The sequence below is a fragment of the Cyanistes caeruleus genome, chromosome 10 (assembly GCF_971803275.1).
Source record: "Cyanistes caeruleus chromosome 10, bCyaCae1.hap1.1, whole genome shotgun sequence".
Lineage (NCBI taxonomy): Eukaryota > Metazoa > Chordata > Aves > Passeriformes > Paridae > Cyanistes > Cyanistes caeruleus.
The window spans coordinates 19,337,648-19,362,649 of record NC_141710.1 but is presented as its reverse complement, the minus strand read 5'-3'; the positions used below and the strand labels follow the sequence as shown (position 1 = coordinate 19,362,649).

General features: G+C 39.3%; 1 long non-coding RNA gene across 1 annotated transcript in view; it reads left to right on the top strand.

Moving 5' to 3' along the window:
- Positions 1-21,750, top strand: part of LOC111933205 (uncharacterized) — a 61,878-nt gene extending 40,128 nt beyond the window's left edge. The window contains exons 2-7 of the long non-coding RNA XR_002866563.2: positions 400-478; positions 2,179-2,238; positions 14,513-14,657; positions 15,450-15,780; positions 17,570-17,685; positions 20,408-21,750. This is a non-coding gene — a long non-coding RNA (uncharacterized LOC111933205). The remainder of the gene's footprint in view (positions 1-399; positions 479-2,178; positions 2,239-14,512; positions 14,658-15,449; positions 15,781-17,569; positions 17,686-20,407) is intronic.
- Positions 21,751-25,002: the final 3,252 nt, after the last annotated feature.

The following is a 25,002-nucleotide window of genomic DNA, read 5'->3' as shown; positions in this document are numbered from 1 at the left end:
TAAACTGAAAATTAGCACACTCAAAAAGGATGTATGTGGATCTCTAAGGCCTCACCACCCTGACAGGGAAGAATTTCTACAAAATATCTAATCTAAACCTGTCCTCCGTGAGTTTGAAGCCATTTCCCTTTGTCCAGTCATGTCCTTGTCTAAAGTTCCTCTCTTGTGTCCCCCTTTGGGTGCTGGAAGGTGCTGTGTCCAGAGCCTTCTCTCAATCCCAGCTCTCCCAGGCTGTCTCCATAGCAGGGTTATCCCAGCCCTCAGAGCAGCTAATGTTTCTGCTCATTTCCATTTTGCCACTGTAGAATGCTTTCAGTTTTTTATTCCCACCCAAGAAAGATAATGTTGCCTTTGCTCCTGGTCAGGCACAATTAACACTGTGCACTGGTTTTTTTTCAGTCTGACTATGCTTTCCAAAGGTGCTGAGAGAGACAATTTCCAAGAAAATATCACTCCTTTTTTCTTCCAAGGAAACAAGGTGAGTCCTTTCTCACTCATTCTAAGAGATGAAAATGCATCCATTATCAGTTTGGAGAAGTTTAGAAATGTCAGAAACACTATAATTATTCCAGAATTGGTTTGTTTCAGTGCTCTGTGTTTGTGGGGGTCACCAGTTCATGCCCAGGGACGTGCAGCTTGGCTCCAGCTGTAATTCAGAGCAGGTTCCTCAGCTCTCAGTGTCAGGGCTGTTTAACCTTGAGGATGATGCCTCATGTGCAAATGTGCTGCTTTGTAATGCAGAGATTGTACCTCCCCTGTCCTACCTTGCAGACTGCATTTAGTTTTCTAGAAGGTGAAATGTTATTTTCCACGTCTCTCCTGGGGTGTATGGAAAGCCTGCTGAATTCTGTAAAGACTTGGTATTTAGTTTGCTTACCAGTCTCTAGCTGTTATCAGATACCAAAGGAAATACAAAATGTAGCACACAAAAAAAGAAATGATGTTTCAGCATTATGTAAAAATCACTGTTGATCCACTTATTTGAGATGTTCTTTGAAGGCCAGAAAAGGCCTTTTGGCATCTTAAGTAGGCATTTTCCATTTCCACATCTGTTTCCTGGTAGTGAGTGGACCAGATGCTGTCAGGAATCACAGGTGACAAATTGTAGGGTCACAGGTCTGACTTGAGAAGGAGCAATTTCAGACCAAATGGAGGCTAGAAACATTTGGGATATTCAGAAGCAGAAGATAATTTTATTATATTTTTTTTATTATTATTTTTTTTTCTCATCTCACCAAAGAAGTAGTGGCCAAATTCCCATGGAAATTTGTGTCTCAGGCTTAGACAGTGACCAGGTTCCATCTCTTCACAATTCCCATTGCTCCAGATGATGGCAATGAGCCACAGCAGTTTTAATGTTCTTAGAGTGGCTTTCTATTCAATCTGAAAAGCAAGAAGCAGCTCCTTTTAATCTGGCTGGAAATTTTCTGAAGGTTTTTGCCTCTATTCAAAGAGAAGGTTCATTGAAACTGAAGCATGTGGAAACCCACTGAACCTTTGACAAATTTCTCATGTAAGTAAGTTTAAGGGTCCTTGAAGCTATTACATCCCCTGCCATGTCCTTCCCAGCTCTCTGGTTTCCCTGTCCCATTGATGCTTTTCTGGGGAAGTAATTGTTGCACTGGTGGGGAAGGAGGGACTGAACTCTTTAAAGAATCTTTTCTGCACTTCAGAAAAGTAAAAAGTAGTTTATAACCTGCCTTCACCTTGATGCCCCCAACATTTTGCACCACATTTATTCTGGATGTGAAATTTTCCATACAGGGTTTATTTTAGCAGATATTCAGCTTTCTGCACTAATTACAAAACCACTTTGTTAACTTCTATAGACTTTTTACTTATATGCATTTTGCAGGGTAATTAAACTGTTTAAGTAATTCAGCTGATCTTGTTCATAGTCTTATTTACAATGTAATTAGGACCACTGCAAGAAGAGTACAAGCAATTAGTAATTTAATCCTAGTGAAGAATGCTTTGAGTTTCAGGTTTGGCTTTTTGTGCTTTTAATCCTTCCACCCCATCCTCTCTAAGAATGATGGTAAAGGAATACACAATGTGTTTAAGATTATCTCGAGGAGAGAATTCCAGTTTGGGGAGCATAATTGCTTTATATTTGCATGGGCTGCAAATGAAATATTTTTTCTCTACACTGAGCCGTGTCACCTTGTCTTTCAACAGGTACTTGGGATTCCTGGTTTCCTCTTCTGACTTAGACATTGATTCACAGTCTGGCCTTAGGTAATCTATTATCACACTTTCAAATTTATGTGCCTGTCGCTGCACTCAGTTACTAAAATAAGTGACTTAAGGACTGCCAAAAAGCAAGTAATTTATGGAGTTATGTAACAATAGACCTCACCCCCAGTTCAGCAAAAGCTAAGAATATTTAATTTTAACTGATTAGTGCTGTTCACTTAAACATTTGCATAACAATTCATAGGTAGGGGACTGGGTATCTAATTTGAAGCTTCAAATTTTGAATGTTATGTCACTTTTCCTTCATGTGAAATATTTCTTTTTAAGCCATGTCTCTGATTCCACAATTATTTTTTCCATATTAGCCCAATAACCAGCAATTACAGTGTCTGTTGAGTGTGTGTGAGTAGAGAAAAGCTGATTACTTAATGAAATGATGCTATGACAGCTGTTTGTAAGAAAAAGGATACAACAGCTTATGAAAGATTCTTCAATGAAAAATGCACAAACATTTAGGATGCACTCACTTCTCTTTAATGAATTATATTCTGGAAAAAAAGGACACCTGTATTAAGTATCCTTTTCCATAGATCCCTTGCTTGGACACTAACAAAAAGCAATTAGTGAGATGTCAAAAATTCTCCTGCTAAGAAAAAAACCAGAGTGCATACATTCCTGACATTTCCACAGCAGGGATGAGGAATTTGAATATGTATACATTCATATCCATATAGATGGCTTGCAAGTGACTTTAGTTTTATCCTGAAGGTAAATAAGTGCTGTAGACCAAAGGTGCAGGTGTAGACAGGCAGGATAAGTTTCTGAAGCAAGTCCTTCTGGGAGGGAAATAATGATCACTTCTGTGTGAACAACTTCCAGCCATTCCAGCTCTTATGTACCCATTAGAGTACAAGCACCTTGGACTGCAAATTACACATGTGCCCTCCTGTAGCTGACATCCCCTTTGCTCCCCTGGTTCATTTTCAAGAATAGCTCAGACTTTTCCCAGCCTCAGTAAAAAAAATTAATTTACACCTTAAAATGATAAGAGTTCTTTCTTAAAAAATACATGACTTGATTTAATAGTATGTTTTGTGAAATAGGTTAAATTCAGTTTCCCTGTTCCTGCATATTTAAATTTATGACCCTTTCTTTTAAATTGCTTATGAAGTTTAATAAGCAAATCAAGACCTACTTCAACTCTAATTAAAGATCAGTGGAAATGCAGAAGGGTAATGGGCATAGGACAGGCAATCATCTGAAAATTAAAAAAGTGGTGTTCTACAGAAAAGGTTTATGACAGATACAATTGTTTCTACTGCATCAGTTGTCAAGAATTTTAATAATTAAATGCAGTATAATTAACCATTAAATGAAGAAAATTGTATTTTTGTTCCTTGGTAAGGGGTTTCAATATTTCTTTATTTACTGTAAGAAAGAGTTGTTTCTTTATTTTAAATCACTCTAGTAGATCTTACTTACATTCCTGAGCATGAGTAAATTTTACAACCCTCAGTATTACATTTTTGCTGTTTTGTATGATCTTAATTCCAGCTCCTGTCAACAAAATCCTCTTAGGCTGGATTCAGGCTCGTGTTATGTCTTTGTGCATTTGGCCAGGCCAACCTGGCTGGAATCCATCTGGCTTCCTATGGCTTGTGCCATGCCATTCCCAATAGCTGGGTGTCAGGCCCCTCTAGCTTTTCATAATGTGCTTTTTTGGCAGTTCTAGATGGTTCTGCATGCTGGGCTTACTGCTTCTTGTGCCCTTGGATTATTACCCACACATTTTTTCTCTTTATCGCTTTTTTTTTTCTCTTTTTTTCTTTTTTCCCCCCCTTTCCTCCTAATTTTTTCACTGACTGTATGATTACAGTAACAGCATGGTGAAACACAGTAGGATGGATTTGCTGCTGGTATGGTTTCAAAAAGTTCTGTTATTTGTGAATTTGGCTTATGCAGAAGCAAAGAGAACAAAAACCTGACCTATTGCCTATGTTAAATGTACAGTCTTTTTTTGGTGTATTCAAGTAATAAGAAGTAAGAGGAAGGTGCAAGCAAAATTTCAGATGCAATTTGGTTTGTAAGGATCCTGCCCAGTTAGGAAGTTTTCCAAGAAATTAGGCCAAATTTTCTCTATGTTTCTGGAGATTTTAGGTGTTGGTGGTTTGGTTTTGGGGGTTTTTTTTGTTTGGTTTGGTTTTTGTGTGATTTTTTTTTTTGTTGTTTGTTTTTGATTGTTTTTGTGGGGATGGAGGTTTGTTTTAATCAGATCTGCTTTTCTGAAGTTCAGACTACATGAAGTATATAACACAGTGAATGACAGCAATATTTTTTCCAAGGCATTTGTGTGACTACACATAAACCAAGAATCTTCTAGCACTCCCCACTCATCAGTATGGTTCCAAAGAAAATGTTTAGATTTTATTGGAGAGTGGGACAAATAATGACAAAATCCACCCATTTTTTAAGGAATGTAAAGCAGGATATTCTTGGGAAACAGCCACATATTTCTCAGCTCTTAAACATGACATGATTAACAAGAAAAAGAATATTTGTTAATTAATAAAATTTGTAAGTTCAAGTTAATGCAAAGTTCATTGTTGAAATAATTTAATGAGTCTTACTTAATCCAGTTTCTGCATTTCTTGTCAAGCCAGTTGAGAAGGATGTGACAGTTATTAATAATGTGAAAGTTGTGTTAAAATAAACAGGAGAAATTAATGTGAAGTGCATATATACTCTATTTTGATTGACTTCCTTTTGCTGAAGTCACTTCACTGGGAATTCTGCTGTAATTCAGGACTGATGCTTTCAATTTATCTTATGTTGCAGAAAAGTTGTATTCAGCAGATGGAAGGGCTCTGATGAATGAAGCACTTAGTTTTTCTGCTATCCAATAAAACTGGAATGACACTTTGTGAATCTAGGAGCTCTCGTAATCTGTGAGAAGTCAAGAGAAATTGTATTACAGTAATTGACTTCAGTAGGATCGAGACTTCCTCTAACAATTCCATGGGGCTTTCAGTATTTTTGCAGTCTATTTTAAGGCATGTGCACACTGGTGGAAGTAGTGCTTCTAATCAAAATGGGCTATATTTTATTCAGACCTTGGAGACCAAGTAGGTAGAGCTAATTGGCTTATAACTGACCTGCTTAAAGGATGTCAAAATTGGCTGTTGGCTGTTCCTTTATAACATTAGTTTGATTGACTAAGAGTCTGGCAGCAAGATATGAAATATTATGAATCCAATTCATTAAAATTGTCCCCATTTTAGATCATTACATATTTTCAGAACAAATGGAACATACTTGGAGTATAAAAGAAATATGGATCTGTAAATTACTAACCCATGAGCCACCTCCTTCTCCTTCTGTTCCCCTCCCCAGAACAAAAAACTTTGTTTGATCACATGAAAATAAGGTGAGAGCAGTGGGGCATAAATTTTTCTTGTGGTACTATAAGTGTCTTTAAAAAAAAAAATAGGGGAATATTCTGGGTTTGATTTGCTTCCATCTTATTTGGTTGTCTGTCATGCAAGCACTCAGTTCAAGAGCAATGTGCACACAGAGCTATTGTTACATCAGAATTCTGCCTCCCTCTCATTGGGGAAGATTTTGTTCGTTTGGATAAGAGTTTTTTTTCACTTCTTTCAAATCACTGACTTTTACTCTGCTGGGAGCACTGCTGCCCTTCCTCAGGTGACTGATCTCATCCCTCTGTTGGCAGGATTCAGTTCTGAACGTGGCATAGCCAGGGGAGGTTGGATGAAAGGTGCATGTGCTGTTTGCAGGCTGCAGAAACAGCACTCCAGTGTGTGAGAGGATGGGGAATTGGGAAGCTGCAGTGTCTTGCATGGACACATTTTGTACCTTTGTATTTCACACCCACTCCTAAACCCCACTATCAGCATAAAGGCAGGACCTAGAGGATTGTTTTAGTTATAAAGGTCAGTGCTGAAACTTGGCACTTACCACTCCTGCGAGGTGCTGCTCCTCTGAATGCAGGGGAGCTGGGGTTCTGCTCATTGTTCATCTTTCAGGGGGTGATTATGCTGGAAACCATCCCGTGGAAGTTTGCTTTGGGCCACATTCCAGCTGCTGCATTTTCCAATGTCCTTGGCTTTCTCCTCTCCTCGGGTCCTTGGCTCCATGCTTTTCAAACAGGGTCACTCAGCTCTGCTGGAGAGCAGCCACAGCCCCTGTTCTCCCCTGGTTTGTTTGGGCACTGCTGCTGTGTTAGACCCTGTTTCATAAGGGCATTCTTTTGTGTGCACACAGGTAATATTAACACCTTTTACTTTCACCAGTTCCCATGAAGGGTAATTTAAGGCACATCTAGCCATGGGGTTGTCTTGCAGACTTGTAAAGCACTGGTAAACTTGTGCAGAGCAGGCTGTGCTCTTTGCAAGGTGTTTCAGTCGTGCCTTTTGCCCCAGAGCTCTGGCTACACGATCTGCAGCCCCTCCAGCTGTGACAGAAACACTGCAGCAGAAGGGATGATCTGCTTTCCACTGGGAGAAACCTTCCATGGCATGGCCTGGGTGCCTTCACAGACCCTGTGCAGGGCACTGCCCGTGCTGAGCTTTCCAAAGGCAGTCTGTGCTCTCCCTGCATCTCCTCCTGCTCAGGGAAGCTGCAGCCACGCTGAGGATGAGCAGGGTGTGTGCTACAGTCACTTCAGGAGGTGAAGGTGCAGCAATCTGTCCTTCAGACAAAGGCTTCTGGTTTTTTTTTCCTGCAGAATTACGGTACAGACAGAGCTAAACTTGCATTAGGGCACATCTGTTTGCCTCCTAAATCTGTTACACACAACACATTCGATTTATGGTGGTACTACTCCATGTGAATGTGAGTTATGCATCTTATCCAAGCCTTTGGAGTTGTTCATTAATATAGATTGTTGTTTGTTCGTTTTGGCAAAGCTCAGAAAATCCTACAGGGGCCAAAAGCAACTGAAATCTTCATTACCTCTAACAGCAAATGATGCATTCATCATCTTTAAGCCAAAAAAACACAGCCACTTTTTCTTTCTTTATACACAAAATAGCTTTTTCAGGTTCTGAATTTGAGAACAGAAGCTCAACATAATGAGAACCAGTCTTCTGAAAGAGGCAACATGCTAGAGTGGATTTGCTTTTTATGCTTTTGCTTTATTGTATTTTGCTAATGTTACTTTGCAATCCCAAACACAACGAGTTTCAGGGATGTTGCTAGATGTTTATGTTCATCTCTGTGTTCCTTAGCAAATACTTTGACAGTTGGTGAAGTGAGGATATCGTTCTCTGTTTGCAACATGCTTCTTCCCCAGCAGTTACCCCTGGAGTAAAGTGAAATCTCAGTCATGCTCCATTCCCATCCTTCACACTTCAAATCTCTGTTGGCACCAAGGTGGCACAGGTAGAATTCTGGCACCCACTGCAAGAGCTTTGTAAATATTATGAGGAAAAAATAACACAGCTAAAATAATGATGTCTCTTGACATTACCTGTGGTAATGTCCAAAAGCTTGCTGCTTGTGCTCCATTTTCTGAGTTGAAAAGTTTTCCTAATTGTTCTTTTCTATGGTGATTGGGTAAATTTTAAAGCCACAGCAGCCAGCATGAGGTAGTGCTTGTTTTAAAGAAGAAATGACCTCCTGATCTTCTTCACAGAACAGCTGGGACTTGCTTTTCCCTTGACTTTGGAGGTAAATTTTGCACTGAGCCTTGCAGCCAGGCTCTGGGGGAAAAGGGAAAAGGTGTTGATGGTGATGAGTAGGAATTTCAGACTGCACATTCTAGTGCCTAAATTGGTTGCAATTATGAAAGCAACATAGTTCACTAGAGCAACATATGATTGTAAGGATATTCTCAGCTCTGTCTTCTACATCCTTTACCTAACTGAACCATACTGTCTTCCTGTATTTCATCCAGCCTTTCTAGTGCTTTGTTTTCCTGCTGAAAATTTGGATTCTTTTTGTCATCTAGTCCAGTAAATGCTGCCACTTTTACATTGTTAACAGTGGGACACTACTGGATAGATGATAGAAAGGGCAGGGACTTACCTCCAGTCTTCCTTCTGTCCATCTAAAGTACTGATGTACAACTGCTTCCCTCCCTGTCAAATTCATGTTGTTTTCCATGATTCACACAGACTGAGTACCAAAAATCAGATAAATTCATCTCTTTGAATTTTAAGCTTCCTTGAACTATTCTGACTGATTTGAAGCCTTGATATTAATCATTATTTCACAGCATTTCTCTTGTCTAGTCCCTGTCTACCACTTCCCCTTTCAAATTTTGCTGAAAGCTCATTTAGTTTTTTCTTACCACCTTTTCTCCAGCACTCTGTACCTCCTACCTTAACTGGATTGTCCTCTTTTCTTCTGTCTTATGTATTTATGGTTGGAATATGTCCTTTGCTGCACATTAAATCCTTTGGTGCTCCCAAGCCAGCCTTAGCTGTATGAATTTAATGAGGGCTGTGTGATGCTTGGTGTCGTAAGTTTTCTCAGCCTGACTTTTCAACTGTCTGCTGTTGGACTAGTTCATCATTTTCCTGATGTGGTGGTGGATGAGGGTGCCCCAAAGGCTGCTCCTTGGAGCAGGGATTTCCTTCTCTGAAGGCTGTGGCTCATCTGGTGCAGCTGCAGCTGCTTCCCTCTAGCTCTGCATTTAGGTGACACTGTGGGGCATTTGTGGTGGGAACCACTGTCAGGGAAAGGCTTATGTCTGCTGAGCATCTCCAGGCTGCAGGGAGGAGCATGAATGAAACCAGAAGCATATTTTAGAGCTGTGAACAGTCCATCCCTTTTACAGACTAAAGAGAGGTTTTGGGCAGTGAGGATTGTGATCCTGGCAGTTCCTGTATGGCTGCTTTCGGTGCAGGGTGTGAGCAGCATTGCTTTCCTACTCCTGTGGAGTGGTTTCCCCTCCTCAGGAGGAGCTGAGGTTCTTCTGCAGTCATGGAAATTGCTCCTTCTTGCAAACTATGGAGGAAGATCAGAACTGAAGTTCGAAATTTTATTAATCGTCAGGTAATCAAGCCTAAATTGGAAAATGCAGAAGTGTAGTCAGGCGTTGCAAGAATCTAATTACACATCTTCTCACAGCATAGAATAAAAACCCCATAGGATAATTGAACCTTTTTTTTCTTTACCTGTATGTGTTCTTAAATTCAACTAAACTGGCAACACATAAAAACAAATCCTTTCTGGTATTCTACTTGAGTCCTTGACTGTCCCTTGTAAAACACACCACACTGCTGGGGCACAAATAATTACCAGTGTGCTCTGTGACTCCTCGTGCACATCTTGAAGGTAATTCAGGAGACTTCTGTGTGATAATGAGGTACAGCACCTCAGCTTCAGCCAGCCCACGGTCAGAATGACATCTGTTATTAGTAACTGGTGATAAGAGATGATGTGAGGCACTGTACATCTTTCTTCTCACTGTTTTCAGGTGTAACAAATATCTACAGCTCCCAGATTTATAGGGTAGCTGTGATCAGATAATTTACAACAAAAAGTGCTGTCCTTTCAATGGACAAATTTCAGTTTTCCTTCAATGTCCTCTAACAGTATCATGAGAGACTGTAGTTAGAGTAATACAGTGTTTTTAAGCTTTATTTATGCTCAGTTGTGATATGGAACACAGCATTGGTTTATCATGTTACAATATTACTAGGCAGCTTAGGTCTGAATACTGAGCTGATAAAATGTTGGACAAAGGCACTGGTGCAATTTGGGTGATTCCAATGCAGACACTGAGCTAATGCAAAACCTAGCTGGGTACTGTGTGTCTTTTTTTGGGGTGCAAATGATGGAACAAGAGTTCAGGTTTTTGGGAAAAAAAAATTTTATCTGAGATAAAAATGATGATGAGTATGTTATGATTGCATAAAGCAATTGTGGTTCACTGGGAAGTTCTAGTTATCAAAAAGTGTGCAGAATGTCCCTGTGGAGTGGGAGTCCAGGGTCTGACCCTCATCCTGCCATGGACCTGCACTGGGAGCACTCACAAAATGCTTCAGCTCTCTGGGATCCAGAATCACCCCCTGCTCAATAAAGATAAGAGCATCCACCATCCCAGGGAAGCGTTCTGGGACATCTCATGGTACCACAGATTGTCAAATGGTCACCAAAGATCTGATCTTTCAGACAATATTGAATTTTTCCTTAATCTGTTTCATTTGGTGTTGTAAAACCTGTTTCCATTGTTTTTTTCAACCATACTTTATGCTGCTGTTCCTTTTCACTGTGTTTCCTTTTCTTATCTGACAGGACAAAGATGTGGGAGACACTTTTATGTGGCACACAGCACTCTCTGTCTGTTGAACTAAGCAACCAAAAGTAGAAATAAACAAGCATTTAAGGAGATTCTTGGAATTTTCTAAAGACACTATATTGGTCAGAGGTTGGGTTTGTGATTTCTGGTTTAGTACAGTGTACACTTTGGTCCTTCTGTGCCCATTCTTCCTTTCCTCTCAGTCTTCTGCATGTCTCTTCTAAAAGCAAAGTTATTTTCAAAGCTGTTATGATAGCACAAGCTGTCCTTTGTGAATGCATGGTGCTAGTTATTCAATCCCTACACGAAGAAATTCTGCTCTTCTGTGCCTCATTTGGGTGAGATTTGGATCCTTAGGTCTTGTTGCAGCCTAGGGGATGATATTTTGTTTGCTCGGGATTTTGTTGTCTGCTTGTGTTTTCTCTTCCCTCTTGCTTTGCTGGAAGTATTTGCTCAAAAATTTGCCTTCACTTTAGTGAGCAATCCTGGCACCTGGAAGTGGCTCTGCCTCTCCCCTCACTGATCCCAGACCCACTGGGGAAATGTCAATGCTGAATGGCTTCATCTTTGTCAGGCTGAAAGGCTGGTTCATTTAAGTGCAAATTTCTTCCTGAGCAACCTGACCTCAGCTTACCTGGAGCTGTAATATGAACTTTTGCAAGTAAATGTGTATAACTTTTAATAAATCAAAGCACTTGTAAGCAAAAAAAATGCCAGGGATACACAGATTTTATATACATATATAATTTTATTATTTTTTTTTTTAAGACAGCTTGTTCTTTTTACTCTCTACTGAAATTATCTGGGAAGTCTCAAGGTGATTACATTCAGCAGAAGTGGGGACATGAAGAGGACACCTGTACTGATTTTTCTGCTTTTCTTTTCAGGATGGTGACTTGTCTCTTTTCATGTCAGTGAGCCAAACTCTATTCTAGACAAAATGAAACCCTGAGGTCAACTGAATGTGAATTCAAACATCAGACACAGCACTGCAAAGGCTGATTTCTAGAATCCATATGGCATTATGAGAATATTTCACTGAAGTGTTCAGCCTGTGTGTTGTAGATACAGAGGTTTTGATAGACTCAAATGACAGATGCCCTTCTAAAATAATCTGGTGTGACAACCTGCTCAGTGTGAGCCACTAGAATTTGATAAATTGTCCTTTTATCAACCAGCATAATTTTTAATTGAGCTAGAAAAGAGGATTTTTCAAGGCATCAAATGATGAAGCATCCCTGTATGCCCAATTTAATAGTCAATTATCCACACAAAATATGGATTCTTCACATCTAAACATAAAAGATGGATGTTTTTAAAATTTGAGTATTGTTCTGCCTTTGCCTAATGAACTTTTTATGATAAGGAACCCACCCATTTCTCATTTTTATTTTATATATGAAACTGTGAAAGAAATTTTCTTAATACTCCAGTTTGTCAGAAAAGTTTGCACAGACCAGGATGGTGCTACAGGAATAGTATCTGCATCCTAAAGTGGAGAAAGTTTCTGTGTTTCCATTACTGCACCATGCTTATATTTCCATTTTCATCTCTCAAGGACAATCCATTTTACAGGCACTCCAGAAGCTTGAAGTATTTTGAGGAAAAGAATGGTTATAAAATATCTGGTGGAAAATTCTAATTATCATTCCTTCACTACTGAAGCCAAAACACCATTTTAGAGGGGTTTGAAGAGAATAATGTGTATTTCACTGGCTAGATGTAGAGTAGGGCTGTGGGTAAATCATCACTCCAGTGCTGGGTACAGCTTGGCAAGGCCAGGCCTTGACAGTCTTGAGTGCAATAATTTCCTCAGGAGAAGGTGGCAAAGAGCAGAGCACCCAAAAATCTCCTATCCTGACACAAGAGAGGCAAAACCAGGCAGAGCTATGGGACATCCTCTGCTTCTGTTTGCACTGCTCATCTTGGTGGCAGCAAGCTCTGTTTTAAGGATCTTTCCCACAAATTTCAGGGTGAGATTGAGATGGGTGTGTGAAATTGCTACAAAGCAGCACCTACAATAAGAATATTCAGCTTCTTTTTTTTTCTTTTTTTTTTTTTTTCATTCTGTTAACCATTTATTGGGAATTCATCTCAGTTGATAATTACTCTGAGTTGAATACACCAATAGGGACATTTTATTTCAATACAGGTGTTATCTCTGTGTTGCTTTGCTTCACCTTTAAAATATCTATAATTAGATTTGGAGAGAGAGTCTTTCTTTCTTAAACTTATTGAAAAAAATGGCATTTTGCTGTACTTCATAGAATAGTAAGACCAATTAAATTCTTCAAGATAATGGTGTTCTGAACTTGCATCTATTTTTGGAACATTAATTATATTCTGCAATGCTTCCTGTGAAAAATCAGAGACAGATACAAGCATTAGTATGTGTTAATTGAATCTTAGTTAATATTTTTGGTCAGAGCTCTGCAGTACATACATATGTATGCTGGTTAATATTTTTTGTATTTTTATCCTAGTTGTATTTTCCTATTAAATGGCACATATTGATTTTTCTACATACTAGAAAGGCTTGATTCAATCAGATCAAAGTTCATTTCTGCCCAGGTTATCCAAGATCAAACTTTGCTTTACACAGAGCACGAAAAAAATGTAGTGGCAATAAAGACAGACTCTTTTTCAGAAATGTTAAACTGAGGGTCTTGTTGGTTGTTTTTCTGCAATTTTTCATTAAGTTTTGCTGCTCTGTTTGTGTTTTTTAAGTCAAATCTCTAAAACTCTCAGTGTTCATCCCAAATTAAATATGCTGTTAGATTGGCCTTTTTTCATCTTAAATGTTGCAGAAATTCTTCATTTCTTTTTGTAAACTTAATTCATGGCTAGGTTTCCTTTTGCAGCACTTGCACCAAGTAAGTTCATGAGGTTTTATATTTGTGCTCTTCATTTCCATTTTTATAAGGACATCATGGAAACTCTAGTGTCAGCTAGGAAGCTGAGCATATAGATGAGACTGCGAGCATGAAAAATTCATGCTACATCTCCCTGAAAGCCTTGCATTGAAGTAGAAGGGCTTGTTTTCTTTCCCTTTCCCTCATCCCCCATTATTTGACACTGAAAATTTGGCATTATCTCAAAAACAAAGTGGGTCAGGAAGACACAGGACGTGTGAGTCTTTCTGTTCCTCTGTGGGGCACCGCTTCCAGCAGGTATGGGAAGAGAAACTCCTGAAAATCTCTTTTACCAGTCTCATGCCCCTGCCCCCTGGATCAGGAGGAGGAAGCTCAATGGTATTTGTTACCCTTCACCTGCTCATTTAATCTCTGTGTTTTCAGACTGAAATCTATTTTTAATTTGTCTTGAAGTGACTTGTTGCAGAGCATTATGATTCTGTGTGCTCGTGATCCTCAGCCATTTCAATCTGAAGTTCTCATGGAAATGTTAACTTTTTGCAAACTCTTGTGCTGGGTCATCTTCAAATTTTTTTTCAGGGATAAATTTGTTAATATTTCAAAAGGCAAATCAGCCTTGAACCCAAGGATATTCCATTTAGAAATTGTAATAATGGAAATGTGCCTTTCTTCATTCTCCTGATATTCTTTAAAAATCAGTGTTCCTGGTGACTAAACTGTAAATGTGTGCTAGAACTTTTTTTTTTTTCCACTGGAAATTAATTAGTTGAATATTTTTTTTTACCAGGTTTATTTATTTCTTTATGGATTCTTGTGAGCATGTTCTGTAATTATAACCCTAATATACTTGTAACATATTTGAGACAATGCATGGAAATATTTTGATTTCTAACATATAAATTCATGCAGATTTCCAAGTAATATGTTGCCTGACAGACCTCCAGATCCAACTACTGTAGGCAATTTTTTTAAGCTATTCTTCCAAAAAACCAAACCAGGTTTTCTTTTACTGGAACTGTTCAGAACAAAAATAATGAACATATTGTATATGTAATTTACAATACTTAAGTAGTTGGCTAAAAAGGAGGTTCCATTATAGGCATTTTTTGGTGGAATTTGAAAACTAATTTGAATTTTCTTGTGACTTATTTGTCCTTTTCCCTCTTGTGTTTGTTAGGTGCTGTCAGTCATTATTTATGAATGTATGGAAGTGTGCCACCGAGTTACACAACCTCTTAGCCTAATCAGTCCAGAATTTTCCATTATCTGTTCTTCACTGGAAAACTTGGGAATTAAAATAAGTTATGTCTGATTTCGAAGAGGTAAACTCTCCCTAAGATTAAAAGGAATTTTTTTTTATGATGTCTAAAGATTTATAAAAGATAAAATTGATAAAAGAGATTAACTCTCTACCATTTCTACCATAATATTCCTGTTCTGTGTATGCCTTTTTGACATTTCCCTGTTTGAAAGAAAAGAATATCTCTTAAACAGTTGGTTATTACTACTGATGTTCCTATTTTGAAAGTCTGATTTACTCCTATAATGAAAGACCTATGTTAGTTTTCTCATGCTGTGGTCCTAAAGCTAATTTGGTAGAGCTTACAAGCTGTTTGAAGCATATTGAGTCTCTTTCCTAGTTTTTATACAGTCACATTTGAAATGATCTGTCAAATAATCAAATATTACTCACATTAGACCTTAGCAGAGCAGAAGAGAATAATCTGTACAAACTGTGCAGTTACTGATTGCCATCCCCTCACCTCCAAATAATAAATAATTTACAACTATCACATGTTTCTTCTACAGCTGAGTATGCAGGCAAAAAAAGAAACTATCTCCATTTCATCATTAGCTTAATCAAGGCAGTGTATCAGTAACCTGCAGTGAAACTGATTGCTGAAGAGCAGGAGGAGTTGATGGCTGAGTAGCAAATGAGTTTTGAACCTCAGGCCTTTTGAATTTTAGTCAATTTTAACTGAAGTTCCTAAAAACTCTTAAGTCCTTTTCTATTAGAAGTTATAGTATTTTGAAAAGACTACCCAAGAAAACAATTTTGAAAATACTCAAGCACCATATTTTTGCTATTCTTTTCTTTTCCTTGTTTGTCCCAGTGTGAAATGGGATTTCATGAGCCTTGCAGGAAAGGGTAACCTTCAAATCCAGCATCTTTGACTGGCAGACCCTCAAGGCCTGTTCTTGGCTGCCCAGCACAGAGGCAGCAATTCCAGGGTGCTGCTTTTTGTAACAGAATCTCTGAGTCTGCAGCTTTTCATCGTGGAGCTGAGAGCCAAAATTCAAGATCTGAGTAAAGCCAGGGCTTCTGGATTGCCAGCTGAAGCAGAGGAGCACGAGCCAGGGAACCCAGACTCGGAGTGCCAGAGAGAAGACACCAAAACCACAGGGGTGTGGGACTTGGTTCACATCAGTCTCCCAATCAGCCAGGTGATTATGGCTGTTCCTGCATAATTCAATGACTAAATTCCCATAAATCAAATGTGAATGATAATGAAGGATTGTATTTTTTTGTGTGGGAGTTGTATGGGTATTTGTGGTTTAGAGCAACAAAAGATGCAATAGCAGGAACTCTTCATGGGTCTATAAAAAGGTATTTACCATCCAAGCAACTTCAGTCATGATTTTATCTGAATTTTGTCCTTAAATACTTTGCTTCTGGGTGATTAAAAAGGTGGGTGACTGCACTGTTCTCTTGAAATTACCACCTTTCTCTTCCTTCTCTAACAATCTATTTTCCCACCTTCTTCAAGGCACCCTGTGGCCATTTTTGTTCCTCTGTCTATCTCCAGGCTTGTTTTTTTCATATTTTTTTTTTTACTTTCTGGAGTTTTAAAGCCCTCGGGTTAAAAAAGATGAAGGAGGCAGATCTGAAATGCTCAAGAGAGCTCACAGCCTGTAAAAAGAGCAGTGAAAATCAAAATTGGGGAAAAATTACGGAAAAGCACAATGCACAGGACCTTGAGGTTTAAAGAAGGCTTAAAAAGAGACTTTCAAAAACAAATTTTCCCTTTGAGAAATATTCCATCAAAATGTTTCAGCTTCTTTTATCTCCTGTGTCTTCTGTGAGTTATGTTTTAACACTGAAATAGTCCCTTGAGCATACATAAACCCAAAATGAACAGGGAGCTAACTAGAGATGTAGGATTCTATTTTGTTCATTAGATACTCTGGTTTTTTTTCCCCACTGGGATGGATATGCTGGATTTTTCTAGATAAAGGATACAGATAATTCTGTCATAATGGGTGACAGCTTTTATTCTCCATGACAGAGCTAATTCCTTGCACGGGTTTTGATGCTTTTAGGCTTTTTCAGCATCAAGTCACAACCATTTGCCTCATGTTTTATAAAGCCAATACTATAAGATGTAAGAGTTCATCAAGATATTAACAGTATAATGGTGTCAAAATAGCTAAAGCATTTTGGGGGACAAGCTGCTAGGAGTGACAATGACAAGCTCTAAAATTATGAAATCAAGTTACAGAAATGTGAAATACATTGACTAAAGATAAGCATATTTTCAGTGGCATGAGAGGTAGACTAGTCAGGAGTAAATTTTGGGCTGCTTTACTTTTCCTAAGATCCCACTAGGCCAGATTCTGACCTAGATCAGATAAATATCAAATCAGAGTCAAGCAGCAGAAATGAACCAGTTTGTAGCCTTTGAGAGATAAGAATCAAAGATGTTGATGTCACTGTGGCTGCAACTGAAACAACTCATTTCAGACTAAACAAAACATTAATACCTTCATGCTTCTCTCTATTACATGGAATGCTCCAATTACGAGTTTGAGCATCCCCAGGTATGTTTCAGGGCAGAAATTTGTTTGGAAAAGGGTCCACTGAGGATTCTGTGCTAAGTTATCTAACAAAGAACAATTTAAAATGAGTCCGTGTCTCATATGCATTACTGCCTTGCTGAACCTGCTGCTGTATTTGATGAGGTGTGAACAAAGACTGCCTTGATATAGATAATCTTGTTTAACAGTGTTAAAACACTGAGAAAGGATTGCAGCTGGTGGATAGACTGAGGGAGGCTGGTGGTGTGAGGAGACATGTGGGCACTTTTAATTATAGGAGTAGGGATGCCCTACCTGTGATGGAAGGCTTTAGTATGAGATTTGGATCTGAGAGTTTCTGGACCTTTACAAATGTTCTCAGTACTTTTGTGTACAGAGAAGTGATTTATGATTATTTTTATTGCTGGTTGGATTACAGATAATGTAAAGGCCCTGCACAGACATAGAAGCTTAGAATCGGGGATTTATTATTGGGTGTCCAAATAATGTCTGGATAGAGCTTGAATTCAGAGCTGGTCCTGCAAATACACCCAGGTAAGAATGTATTTATATATACATAAGAAAAAAAAAAATGTGCCTTTCTAAAACCACAAGAAAATCTCTCTTATTTTCTCCTTTGCTAAGGGAGACTGTAAAACAAAAAGGCAGTGGTCAAATGCCATGGTTGAAAAAATGCTGAGGAGATGACTGAATGACCCTGATAAATCCCCTCTCCTAGCTGCTGGATAGAGGTTCCCTAAACACAATCTCATTTAATGGGGTAGGAAGACTGGATCCCTCAGCGTGTAGGAAACAGGAAATCACAATTATTTATTGGGTCAAACACTTGATTTGCATTCAAATAGGGGTGAAAGAAACCCCATGGCTTTGTCTGCCTGACTGATTGAAGGCTGAAGTTTTTATTTATGAAAGTTTCTGGAGCTCTTGGCGCTGCTCTCCTCAATCTGAGCAGCCAGGCTGTGTTGCTGAGGGCAGTTCTGATGCTCTCCTGCACCCAGCCTGCCAAGCTGGTACCACACACCCCTCTGGCAGCACCTCCCTCCACATCCCAGAGTGACCATCAGGACATTCTGGACGAACAGGTAGAAATCCTGGGCAGAAAACAGAGAACAGGATCTCTTTGCAGGTTTATTTTTTCTCAGAAGTGGCTCGCACTCTCACGTTGCGTTTGAATTCCTGCTAACAGTTTTCTCAGGATTTCTTCACCAAAATGATGTACATGTACTTTAGTATTTCCAAAAGGAGACATTAGTGCACGAGGCAGTCAGAGGAGATGTGCAGGAGAATTTCCCTGGAGTGTAAATGAAAACTTGGAGCCAGGAGATGACTTTTGTGCTAGTGAGAGAGTTATTTTCCCACCCTTTAAGCACACCAGACCTGGAGCTGACACAGCCTTAGTTCTGGCAGTGAAGATCATTTCTGTAAATCCAGCAAAGGATCCCTGAAAGTCCCTGAAAGTACCCAGACAATGCTCCCAGTGTTACATTCAAGTGTTAGAGTTCCACATTGCTCAGGAAGGTAGAATCAAACTGTTTTTCTGCAAAATTACATTGATTCTCCGTGCTACATTCTGATGAACTTCAATAATTTTTTTCCCCTCAAGTGATCACTGATTAATCTAAAAACTGTAAAATTAGGTTGTTTGAACCAGGAATTAAAAATTTCCAGCAATTAAAAACAAAGAAACAAACCAAAACAGCCACCAGCATTAGAAAGTGATTAAACATGACAACAACTGAGATGCTGAAATTAGTTGTCCTCATTCCAAGGAGTTTGTAACTAGTATGATGTTTTTGAAGCTATTAAATGATAGTTAAGCTGTGTTATTATTTGTAAAGCAGCTACTTTTGTATCCTGAGCCTGGGGAGTGAATGTTTTGCACAGCAGGAGACTGTAACATAGCAAGCCTAATCATTGTCATTTTACTGTACAAGAGGTAATTTTAGAAAATGATTCCTTAAATTATAAGATCCAAACAAAGCCAAGGCTCTCCAGCTGGGAACTTTTTTATTTTCTGTCACTGGAAAGTGTCTTTCTTCTAAAATACTGGGAACCTTGGGCAGTTTCACTGCTACTGGTCTAAATATAGTAAAGGAAATTTAAAATTTTACATATTTGATAATCTTTCTCTTAGTTAATATAACAAGTTGCCTGTCCATAGAGAGGGCAGTGGGCACACAAGGGATCTGATTCCCTCCTGAATTACTCTGGCCTGGCTCCAGGACAGCTGTGCTGCATTTGATAACACAGCACTGCTGTGCATTTAAATAATGTGAAAAAGATTTAAAAGAGATGAATCTAACATTTTGGATAAATGTTTGCTAATACTTATATACTTCTGGACTTTAATTAGTACCCCCAGATATGCAGATGAAATCTGCTTAACTTCTGCTACACAGCTTTTGGAGGGTTCCTGTGTAGTACAAACATTTCAGAAGTTTTTGTGTGTGACCCACCCTAACCTCCTCATTTTCCTATGCAATGTTTTCCAGTATGTGCTCTTATAAAGAATATATTCCATTTTTGTGCAGTTTTCTGCTATATCATGACCCTATTTTTTTTCTAAAAGCACAAACTTTTCATTTAGCTCCTAGTTTATTCAGATAATTTTAAATATTTTTCCCCCGTTTATATACTGACTTTAACTTTCTTAACCCTTAGCAAAATGTCACCTCTGATTGTATTTCCAGATTACAGAAAATTTTTTCAAAATCCATGCTTAGTTCTGAGGTTTCAATATTTCCCCTTCTGTTGGCATTTTCCCCTCTCTGCAGTCGATGCCAATGCATTACTAATTGTGATGTGATAGCATTTTACACTCACATTCCCAATTGCAATGCAAAGTGCAAGGCAGCAGGAATTAGGCCTACAATACACTGGGAGTCTCATGACAGTCAGGAGCTGGTGAAATTTGAATTCCACCCCATCTCCTTGATTCACTTTGCACAGGGCATTCCTTTCAAGCCCTGTTGGTGCCAGACAGGTCAGTCTTATTCCCAAAGGCAGCATCTCCCAGTGCCAGCTGCTGGACCTGACATGAAATCCCAGGAGTCACCTGAGGAACACAGACAAATAATTTAGCCTGCTATTAACTGCCAAATTTTCCCCTTTGTTGTTTTTTTTTGTTTTTTTTTTTTTTGGCTTTTTTGGGTTTTTTATTTCTTTGGTTTTTTGGGTGTTTGTTTTTTGTTTCTTGGTGTTTTTGTTTATTTGGGGTTTTTTGGTTTTGTTTTTTTTTTTCCTTCTTGGTTTGCAGTTGGTTATCAGAGCTGTGTGGAGGTGACCACTGCTCTAAGCAGCAGGAGGTGTGTGTGAATCTGCCTGGTGTCAGCAGCTGCCCCATCATGGATCACTGAGGATTGACACCGCTGGCAGGTGACAGCTTTGGGAAAAGGCTGCAGGCAGAACAATGCAGCTGTGCACAGGGAACTGCGTGGCAGAGAGGCAGGAGGGATCAAAGAACTACCAGAGTTGCTAGAGGGGAGAGTTTAATGACAAGTTACTGTGACATTCATGACCAGATCGATTATGAAGACTGAAAAAAATCTATGGTATATTTCCAGGGTATTACTGTAGAGCCATCTGATTTAGGGGTTGCCATGGCAAGTACAGATTTTCTATTAACCAGGAAGGTGAATAGTCTCATAAAACCCATGAAACTTGTTAGTGAATAAATTGCATATAGGAAGCACCTCTATTGACCCCCATGGAAATTTAATATTTTCAAACAATGCTGTAAAGTCTTTTCCTTGGTTATTTTTAAAAAACAGTCTGGGATACTGTCAAAACCAAATGCACCATTTCTGGTATTCCCCACGCCCTGAATGACAGCCTGGACAGATTGGAAAATCAGCACTAGCTAAAAATACTAGTATGGAGGCAGCAGGGTAGGAAAGTAAGTTACTGAATATTGTTAAATAGGACTGTCTCTACAGCTTTGATACTTGGTAAGGTTAAGAACTTCATCAGCACAACCTGAGAACTAAAGGAAATATATCTATGCACTGTTTAGTATTTGATTATATAATTTGTGACAAACGTTTCAGGAGACCAGTAAGACCAGGAAAAAGCGTTATAGTTAATGCAAATTGGATAAACTAAGCAAAGGAAATCTCATCAAGCATTGTCCATATTTCATTCCATCCCCCCAGTGATGTATGCACATAGAAGAGTCTCCTTAATTATGTATTTTAACCACATAGAAACAATGCAAGAATGTAGAAGGAATAGGTTGCCCAGAGAATTTGTGGCTGCCCCATCCCTGGGAGTGTCCATGGCCAGGCTGGACAGGGCTTGGAGCAGCCTGGGATAGTGCAAGACGTCCCTGCCCATGGCAGGGGGTTGGAACAAGATAATCTTTAATGCTCCTTCCAACCCAAATGATTCTGTGATAATTCTGTACTTCTGTGGGAGAGTCAACTCGAGCTGACTTTCTTAAGCCCAGACATGCAGACACAAAACTTGCTGCCAGGTGTGGGTTGGAGCAGAATGGTGGGAACATTCCTGTGCTTTTTCCATCTTCTGTATAACAGAATGCTGTTTTCCTTTACAGCAATTTTGGTGTGCAGCAGAACAATAAAGTTGTTACTAGCAGTAGAACAATATTGTTACTAAATGTTTTGCTTTCACGGTTTCTCACAGAGTATGAATTGATCAGTAGTTGATGAGCTTGGGAAAGTCTAGATGAGTACAGAAAATTCACTGATATTTCACTGGGCAGCTGTCTTGTTTGGTGGCAAGCATTTCAGCAAAGGGCCAGGTCAGATGCTGACAGTCCAGCAGGAAATGTGTTGCAGCTGTGGATGCATTAACTGATGTGACAGAGTACGATCTTTACATAAAGGAAGGCAAAATCATCAGTTGTGTCCTGCTGTTCCAGTTTCCCATTCATGCCAGAGGATGTCTGCTTTGCCTTCTCCTTCCCTGTCTCTGATCCTGGCAGCTCTGCCTCGCTGGCCAGTGTGTAATCACTCAGGCAGAACAAACTCCCAAACAACGCCGTGCATGGTGGCCATGCAGCCTGCAGTCAGCTCTGCAGAATCAACCCAAGCACTCTGAGCCACAGCTTGCTCTTATCTACAGCAGGGAGCTTCTTATTCACTACACCAGCTGTATTTTTCTTAGCAATCATCTTCAGTCTTACACATCCTTATTAACAACTTATTTTGCCCATATGTTAAGTATCTGCTCTAATAATTAGCGATGTTGTGTATCCATTTAGTACCGTATCTTTTTAAATGCAGTATGTTCATATTTCCTAGTCCACATATCTTCCCCCAAGCAATACCACAGGTGCTTCCTTCAGACCTCTGTTTTCCTTTGAACTGCAGTGGTTCAGCTCGTTAGCCCGTCTCACTTATCACTCACACTTGCTTCTCATTACTCTGGTTGCGGAGCTACCATAATTAGATTTTATATTTTTAGGCATTCATAACACTGCTTTAGTGTACACTGTGCTATCAGAAGTGTTTTAGACAAGCCATAAGACCAAACTAATTAAAATGTTCTACGGAGACTCTTTAAAGGAGAGTTGCTGTTGCTGCTGACTGGGTAAATTCAGGCACACGCAGCTGTTGGGGCCAGGGAAGGCTGACTGGAGATTGCTCAGATCTCCTGCCTGTGGAGGTCACAGGACCTCACCCCGCAGTTTTTGCTTTCAGGCCATTATGTCTGATGTCTCTTAGGAGAAGATAAGCTACATTTGTCTTTAAAGACTTGGGTTCTTTCCTCTTTTCAGTCCTGGAAGTTCTCCCCTCTTGCCAAAGGCCGTGCAGAGACCTTGAGCATCTAATTTTGTCCATGTAATGCCAATACATCTCAGAAAGTGCAAGAAGGGGCATCCCCACCCCATTCACAGACTGTGCTCGTTGTGTTCTCTGTTATTTTGTAGTGTCCTGCAGGGGATTTTCTTGCCAGAGGTAGAATCTCAGCATTTATTTCCTCTCCTAAACAGCTGCATTTTTCCTCTTCCTGAGCTGCTGCTCTCTCGTTCCTCTGGAATAGCTTAGAAAATGATGGGCTGAGACTGTTTCCACTCATATAGGGACATCTGTATGTCTGTGGACCTTGGTGACAGAAAGGGAAATGGGTCTGGAAGGCACCTGCAAGGCTGTTCATGCCTGTAGGATATTAATGGAATTATTGCTGCTTCTGTTTTAAAATGGGGCTTTTTGCAGGAGCATTTGCCACACACTCAGCAGTATCTCTTGAGATGTAACTTATTCTATAGTCTCTAGATGGAATGGGTTATTTTTAGATGGGAGCAATTCTGTACACAGGAAGTTTTAAGTTTACTCCCTTGCTGAAATATTTTCTGTGTTGAATAGAATCTGAGCTATTGAATTTAACTGGCTCCTAAAATAACATGCACAGATGTATTTGTATTTATATTTATTTTGTAACTTAATTTGTATTTATAACTATGTTGCAAACATTCCATCTGAAACAAGAAAAATGACCTGCTGTTGTAGTGAGTTGCTCATTTCCCTGGAAACCCAGCTTCTAACACAAAACTTACTTGGAAATTAGACAACAGGTGTAATCACTCTCCATCCTTCCATCTCACTTATTCAGTCTCTGCTAGCAATGGATATCTTTGCTTTGGGGAAGCAGAAAACTGTATTCTACCAACATAATCATATTCTTCTGTCACTCAAACACTTATTTTAGAATTAACCAAAAAAGTTAAAGGTCTATTTTACAATAATATCTACTCAATTACTGGAATATCTAAAGGGAGTAAGTAGTAGTAAATATGAAACAAGTATATGATAGTATTTAAAAATAACTACTGCAGTGCAAATTTACATAAATAACTATTGTTCTTTCAGAATACAAAGCAGTACATTTATTTTCTTCTTCAACAGAGTGCTTGCTGCTGGATTTCCATAACTATTAATTTTTATTCTGTATTAATTATTATTTGTGTTGTTATTATTTGTGTATTAATTGTGGAAGGTATTGGCTTTTGAAAATCTTCTTGAAAATTCTTACAGCTGTGTTATATCATGTTTTTACACTAGAATTTTCAAGGCCATCTGTATAAGGGAGTTGGAGGCCACAGATTTAAGGACACTGGATTTGTTTGGTTTAGTAGAACAGGAACTCCAGATTCAAGGGCTTTGGGATATCACACATTGATATATGTAAATATATACACAAACTACAGGATTGTTTCCACATGGTGAAGCACTCTGCATCCTTGAGCACACACAAAAGTTTCCACAAGGTGTATTTTTTGTAACATATTTTTATAAGCAAGGTTTTGTCTGCAGGAGGCTTTCTGAAAAGAGATTTCTTTATCAACTGATACTTCTCGTGCTGAATCCACCATTTATTCCTCATGCATCTCTGGAAAAAGAGAGAGGTGGACTGTAGCCAAGTGTGTAGATGCTCCAGAGGACTCTCTGGTTTTACACCCCATAAAGAGAATGGTGTTGTGCTTGCTGTGGAAACACACAGACTGTGGATAAACAGGTGAATCACACAGCAGCGTGTGAAGAGCTCTCCCAAGGGCTCCCATTGACTGTTCTCTTCCTGTATTTTCATGGGGGAGCATTTAGAGAAACCCTGAGTCTCTCTCTGTGGGGTTTATATGCTGAAAACAGTAAATAAATTGGTGCAGCTCTGTGTTGGCACTGCCCTCCCAGGAGATGCCAACAGAGCAGGTGGGTGAGAGAGTCTGTCAGTTTGGAGACTCCCCCACACAAGATCAAGGTAAACACCTTGCTCCTCCAGCAGATTGAACACTTTCAAGAGGGTTTACAAATGGCAAAACAGTGCTTATGTGGCTCAATAGCTCAAGTGAAAAGCAGGAGCAGGGACAGAGATGTTGGCTGCAGGAACTGGGGC